Here is a 7,724-nt window from a genome sequence, read left to right on the forward strand (position 1 = left end):
ACACACACACACACACACACACACACACACACACACACACACACACACACACACACACACACACACACACACAAACGATTACACAAAATACTCAAAGATTACATCCAGTAAAATCTGACATCCTTTGCGGGTTTAAAGCCTGCATGTCAGCCTTTCAATTTTTTTCCTCTTTCCCTTGCATGGGTCAGAGGCTGTTGCTAGGCTACCAAACCCAGAATTCATAAGTTCAGAGAAGAGGTTTATATAGGCCACTGCAATTCAAGGTAAAACGATAATAGAAAGCTGATAAAGCTGGAATATGGGTTCAGACAATGTTGAATCACATAGACCACAAACACTGATTTATTTCACACTCAAAGGCAAACGTATAATGTTAATCATAATATTAACTATTTTTTTTTCCAAATCTGAAGTTTAAAAATGTAAGCAATTTTTTAAGGGAAAACGTATTATAGTAACTTGAAATAATGCTCACAATTATTCAAGAAAAGGATGTTACCTTGGTAATAGGTCTGTAAACCGAAAACAATGATGGACAATAAACAGCATGGCTGCTCTGTCCCAGAATTTTTGCCTGCCCTTATGAAACACACAGAGCTAAAACATAAAAATATTGTTGATAAATTGGAGGCTTACATTTCAGTGAGAAAGGCTATAGGCATGATAGATTTGGTTGGAAATGCATGCATTTGTGCATAAAAGAGAATTCCCCCCCCCTCTGTCTTACACAAAATACTCAGTCCTGTCTTTTTAGTCCTATTCTCTAGTCTCACCACAACTTTGTGCCATTTGTTAATGTTGCCATTATAATGCAGAATAAACCCAGGCATGTGAAACAATAAATGAGATTCAAATAGGCCTACAAATAGAGAAATCACAGAGACAATGGACAGTTTAATGCAGCCATGTGGCAGGTGCTTGTAGGCTAGACCTAGACTAGACTAGACTAGACTGGGCTCCATCTGGTGTTGAGGGCCTCCTCCTGATGGTGGAGAGGGCCCAGACAGACACATATTAATGTGGGAACACCGACGTCTAGCCTGCCTCTAAGTCACTCAGCAGACTGCATTTCAATCTCAAAGGCCTCTCCCCATATCCTCCATTTATTACCCCTCAGCAATGCATGAAATTCTACTACAGCTGGAAGGAAGCTGGGAGGCTGGTGCTGTTGTTATAGCACACAGATGACAGGGCGTGATGTATTATAAGTGCCTCAGCTTAATTATCGGTTAAATGAATAGAAGAGAGGAGAATTATAAAAAAAAAGATTTTAGCACACATTGTCCACAAGTCGTAACTATTTTTCAAATACTGGGTTTATCAAATCACAATGCTGTGGCTTTGATTTCATTTGAAGGTCTTAATTCTTTATATAAAAATGTCTCACCTAGAAATAAGCTTGTACTGATTTCACATTGTGGATATCCTGACACCATGCAACCTTGCATAATACCAGACTATATTACACTAACTGAACAATAACTGCACAGCACACACTAATATTATCATAATTACAACTGCAGGGAGCTAATATTTCTAACCTTACGTGTGAATGGCACATATTTACTAATATGCACAGACAATACCGACTCGCACGTACAGCAGCATGACACCACAAAAGCACAGCTCACTGAGAAGGCACAGACATCTTCTAGCTAGGTCCATTGCTAGCACCTGCCCTGCTCTGTGACGCAGTATAAGCCAGGGCCTACCAACAGTAGCACCAGGCTCTGTTCTGCTACACACTCACACACTCTCCACGGTGCAGAGCCGCAAGCAGCCACAGATTTAGCAGCTATGGCACTGAATTGGCTTGTTTAAAATTCCATATGCTTCACACTACAGAGAACATCCTGTCACTCAGTGGCAGCTCCACTCTGACTCAGATTGAGTGGAGAATGAGCAGATAATGAGCACCCCAAAAAGCATTATGAAACAAGCCTGAAAACCAGTCTGGGTGACCCAGCTGACCCTGCCTTTCAGTGATGCTGCCTCCCAAAATCCCTCTGCTTGGCCTGCTACTCTACATCAGCAATCAAATCATGCTGTGATTTGTGAGAGGCCAGAGTGCTCAGTCATATCTACCTTTTAACAGAGAAAATACAACTTAGTGGCAATGTAGCATGCTTGTTTTTCTCACCATCAAAACCAAAATGTGCCTTTCTTTTAACTGCACAACGTTGTGCTTTCCTGGCCTCAGCACATGCATGAGCTGTTGTTTTGAACTGTTTTCTGTGTCTGTGAAGCTTTAAAATGCTCCCGATAAGGACATCAATCATGCTAAATCCACGAATACAACATGATCCCTTTGACAAACATCTGTGTCTTCTTCCTCCACTTCATAACCTGTCACACATTACTTTGATGAGCTGCTACACATCCTCCTCCTTACTCCTATAGGTATAATATATTAAGCACTCTTAATGTATCTGAAAGATGGATTATTGCCATCAGAATCAACAGAAGCACATAAAGGTGAGTGTACCTCTTAAACAGAGTACTTCTGCATGGTGTGACATGGCTCGATGACGCACCTGCATTTTGCGTTTTAAAGGTAAAATACAACAATGTGCATTAACAGATTGCTACCAATAAGAAGCTTTGATTCTTAATACAATTTTTCCAAATCCAATAGGCTACACAAACAGGCCAGCAGAGAGGGGACATGGGGGCTTCTGATAGAACACGTGACATTCAAGATCCCTCCAATCAGGTGCCTCTTCTAGCTACAGCTCGTGCTCATCTCACCTCATCTCCCCTGTTTATCGGCATCGAAATAACTACACGGTTAATGCAAAAAAACAAAAAAAAAACAAAAAAAACACCCACAAAACAAAAAACCTATCTAAAACACCAGTCTTAGCTACTGTAACAAGGCAAGCACGTTCCATTCAAAGAGAAAGCACCAAAGCATGAACACCACTGCCGAATCGCCCTCCTCCTCATCACTCTATGAATGGAGCCTGTCTCCGGTTGCTACTGTCACTCCACGCATCCTTCTCGAAAGAAATATAGCACCATGAATCCGTTTTTTGGAGGCCATGTTCCTCTCTGCACCGGTGCACGTCCAAGGAGATGGGATACGTTTCCCTGTGCGATGCACGGACGCTGCCGCGGGCTTCCAGTCCTCCGTGCAGGCTGCATCCATCCGCTCCGGCAGCACCCCCTTCTCGGTCCGGTTCCGGCTCGCTCTGCCGTGACGACTGCAGAATTAGTTTATACATTCGGTTCTCTAGCTTTATGATATTACATAAACTCATACAGCTAGATAACCAAAGAGAAAAACTAACCCACGTCTCTTAAAGGGGCCGCCGGAGGTGCTTGTGTTGTGGTCACATGGAGCCATTGCATTCCGCCTGCATGCATGCGCACGCCTCTCTCACTCTCTCCCCCTCTCTCTCTCGCTCCCTCTCTCTATATAATGTACACACCGAAATGCGCGCATGCACAAAGCAGGTTACAGTCAAGGTAATACCCTGTTTTATTAAGATCTTTACGGTATGGCTTTTTCAGAACAAGCCTAGCATCACCAGACAGCTCCAAACTGAAAAGGCATTAATACAGAAGCAGGACAAGTAATATTAAGAAAGGAACATGCAAGCCATAGTTTACATCCCCACAATCACCACATGTGCTTCAGAGGCAAAGCAGCAATGGCACCATACAACGTGTCTTATTTTCAACCGAGCCTATTCCTACCTCGTAGCAATCAAACTGCGGACTATTCATCATCTCCGTTCTTCAAAAACACTGCTGAACTTCCTCCTACTACAAATCCTGAGGAGCATCTGCAGGGTGAAGTCACCCAGCTGCAGGAGGAGGATGATGATACATCCACCTGTCATCTATGGACAGGCGTAACAGGAAACCCGGCTCTATGCCCTAATATAGCATACATGTACCAACTATTAATGTCCAACTTTGGCTCCTACAGCGATAACACAACACATAAGAGACGATGCTACGTCCGCTTTTTCCCCAACAGAACTCACAAACAACCGGCTTATTGTTCTTTTAAATGCCAACTCATATCGACCCATTTCAGAGCATAGAGCACAGTTTCCTCGTTGAGTGAATTAATCCATGAATTGTTTGAAAGCAAGACAAACTTCCAAAGGCCTATATAACCTACAGCACACGAGCTTCCAGCTAAATGTCAACAACATGATCTAGTGGAACAAGTCCCGCCTCACTTGATGTTACTGTGTGTTCTGGATTATAGCATGTTGTGACAGCAGGACGAACAAGCCTTTATAATCCTTTATAATCAGCCACACATGGCTATTATACTCGAACTTGCTACTTTTCCTCGTGATAAGCGCGTCGAGCTAGATTTTTTTTTTTGGTGGGGGGGGGGGGGGGGGATGGATTCCAAATATAAAGGCAGGACGAAATAGTAAATCGACATCTTTAATAAGGCAGTAAGCCAGTTTTGCGGTACAAATACTTATTTTTTTAATAAATTAATGGTGCCCAAGTAAATCAAAGCAAATAAGGTAAATAATTTAAATTAATTGCATTATTTTTACTTTTATTTTAATTATCATAAAATTTTTAGATTAGATAGGTCACGCTGAATTGAGAATAATACACAACATACTCACAGATTCTATTTGAAAGAGCAGGTTCCATAATCGGACGCTCACACCTTGCTCAGAGGCAGCAATATTAAAATCCACTAGGCAGAAATATTCTTCCAGTCTCAGATAGGGATTGAAGCCTCCTCCTTTGGCTATGTCCAGCTGTGATACCGCGTGTCGACCATGTGGGATACCGACACGCGCGAAGACAAAGCCCATTTTACACAGAACATCACCATGTGCACGTAAGAAATACACGAGAAATAATGTGGGATATCAAGCAAGCCGCAGCAAAGCCCGAGGAAGAGAAAGCGAGAGTGAGGAGAAGGCGCATAGCAGTGTCAGATATGGGGAGCAGGAGGTGGAGGGCCGCTCCGGGGCCTCGGGGTCAGACTGCCAAGGGATACGCGCGAAATTAGGTATGCTTACTGGCACGCACACATGGGTTAGCATCAGAGATATGGGGTGGATAAAACGGACACACGGAGTAATGAAAGTTCAAGACAGAGTAGACACAATGTTTTCCAGAACAGCTTCCATTAAGCTTATTCGCTATAATAAACAGATACCGCCTGTGGGAGTGGTTGTTGGACCTCAATATGAAGTCCGAAGACCCTGCCAAAATCTACTAGGAGGTGATTTCCCTCAACAATGTAAGGGCTAATTATTTTCCTTTTCTATTGTCAATCTACAGATCATGTACTGTGCTTTCCTCACATCGCTAATAACAACAGCATATCAGCAGCCTATTCCAAAAAAAAAAAAAAGATAACCAGAGATGGAGATAGCCATGCAACAGTGTGTACCACCACCACCACAGTCACATGAATGCATGAATCTGCATGGGCAGCATACACCTATACGTGTTTAGGGACATCCCTAAATATCCTGTGCGTAAAGACAGGAAGTCTGCTCGTATGAAGAAAGATATAACAGCCTGCAGTCTGTTTTTGGATAAAAGCCCGTTAAGTTAAGCAGTATAGCGTTATTTTTAATTACAAATCATCTTATTTTTACAGCCCTGTTCCATTTTCTATGCGTTTATTTTGATTATAACTACTAGGTTTCAGGAAATCAGCATTTAAGCTTTAGTTAATAATTTCAGTGAGGTGATTGTCTGGAGGTCAAATTAACTAAATGCAGAGAATGACTACAAAGCGTCAGTGTACGCAAAAACATAAATAGGAATACATTAGACGTAGGATTTCGTGCAATCTCAGTAAAAGCCTGTAATATGTTAACTCGTCACTTTCAGCTAACGCTGCGTGTTTTAGATGGAGCTTCATAAAATTCACAACCATTTATTCAAAAGTATATTCATAATAATCACCCCCTCCTCGCTCTCTCCTTATGTGTGTGTGTGTGTGTGTGTTTCGGTGGGTGTGTGGGTGGCTCCTACAGTAATTTCAACTGTAATGAGCTATTCCTGTTTTCTTTTGATGTACCTTTTTAGAAAGAGTTGCAGACAGTTATTGGACTAATATGTGTGTGTATATAATATAATATATATATTATATATATTATTATAAATATATATATATATATAATATATATATATATGCAAATTTTAAAAAAACTCCACAAATACACATTTTTCCTATACTACCCAACGCGCCGAATTTACGACACTAAAATATAAGGAAATAGTTTTTATTATGCTTTATTTTATTTTTTGTCTTTTTTTATTACTAAAAATGCTATAACTTTCAATTTTTCAATTAACTTAACAAGCCAATTATTCTTTATCTAAAAAAAAGTAATAACTGTTATTCTTTTGGAAATAAGTGAATTAAAAGCTTTGCTGAGAATTGGATAAAATCGCATTTTCTGTATCGTAAGTCGTAACTATCATTGTGTGTGCGTCTGTGTCTCCTTTTTCTTTCTGTCTTTCTCTGTTAAAATAAGATGCTTGTACTGTGCGTTAATTCTGATTGACTCTCAGTTCTGCTTTCATCAGGCTCGAGTTGATGCATCTGAGCCCGCCCCCTGACTGCGTCACGTCCTGTCAGACATGAAGTACAGTAAAGGTGTTTAGGACAACCAATTGAACCTCTTACCTTCACTCAGAGTATTCTGTTCTATCCTATTCGATTCTATTTTCATGCCCCATCTTATCCTTATCACCTCTCCGTTTTAGCCTTTATACTATAAATAAAGTAAATAAAATAGACTAGAATAAAATACACTCTCAGGGGTGATTTGTTTATACCGTTTGCTAAAGTCACATATGACTTACGGTGTATGGATTCGGTGATATCAAGGGGTGAAATGATTGCTTCTTTCTGCTTTTTCCCTACTAAATAAAAAAAAAATAGCAAAAAGGTGAAAAACAAAAAAGTAAAAGTAAATTAAAAGAACAAAGCTGCAGAGTGTGTTTGAATTTTAATGTTTATCACGAAAAGTACAAAGACTGAACTTCACAAAGAAAAAGAGAAAAGGGGAGTCTCTGTCCATGGTGCTGAAACGAATGAAATTAATTGCCACTGTCGTTGTTATTTTTAAAGAAAAAGTAAAAATCTGAACTATTACGGGTTTGTAAGCAAATCTGAAAGCTCTGAGACTAAATAAAATTTAGGGAAGAATATTTTGAAATTAAAACTAAGTAAACATAGTTACAAACGTGGGGGGGAAACGACACTGAAATTCTAATCGAGAGGTTACACACCAACTTTTCAGTACTGAGATCTGTTTTCTGAGAAGAATAAAATAATTTATGAATTGAATAATTATATGAATCTGCGAACAGACTTCAAGAACCAGAATCCCCTGCGTTTTAATGTGATTTAATTTAAATGTGTTGTTTTGACACGCAAACACAGCATAAATATGACCGCAATTTAACTCTATAATTATACTTAAATGCCAGATTTACGCCCGAATTTTACGCATGAAGATGGCAGCTATAGTGTTGAGTTTAGTTTTTCTATGCAGCGAAACTGTGTGTACTGAATTTAAATGAAATGCCTTAATAAAAACTTATCGCATAGAAACAAATAAAGCGGCAGTGTTGTAAGCCTGATTTTATATGATGCGGAAAAATTGTGTGTGTAAATGTTTTAAGTACAGATAGCAGACAATTTACAGAAGTCCTGCACCTGTTGCATGGTGAAAGAAAGAAAATAGGAGAATAATCATATATATATA

General features: G+C 39.9%; 1 long non-coding RNA gene across 2 annotated transcripts in view; it reads right to left on the minus strand.

Annotated features, from left to right (window-relative positions):
• The window catches only part of LOC121814387, a 41,608-nt gene that overhangs the window by 27,778 nt on the left and 6,106 nt on the right, over window positions 1-7,724 (minus strand). The window lies entirely within an intron of this gene.

The sequence above is a fragment of the Haplochromis burtoni genome, unplaced genomic scaffold (genome assembly GCF_018398535.1).
Source record: "Haplochromis burtoni strain Fernald_Lab_line unplaced genomic scaffold, NCSU_Asbu1 Contig_42, whole genome shotgun sequence".
In the NCBI taxonomy this organism is placed as follows: domain Eukaryota; kingdom Metazoa; phylum Chordata; class Actinopteri; order Cichliformes; family Cichlidae; genus Haplochromis; species Haplochromis burtoni.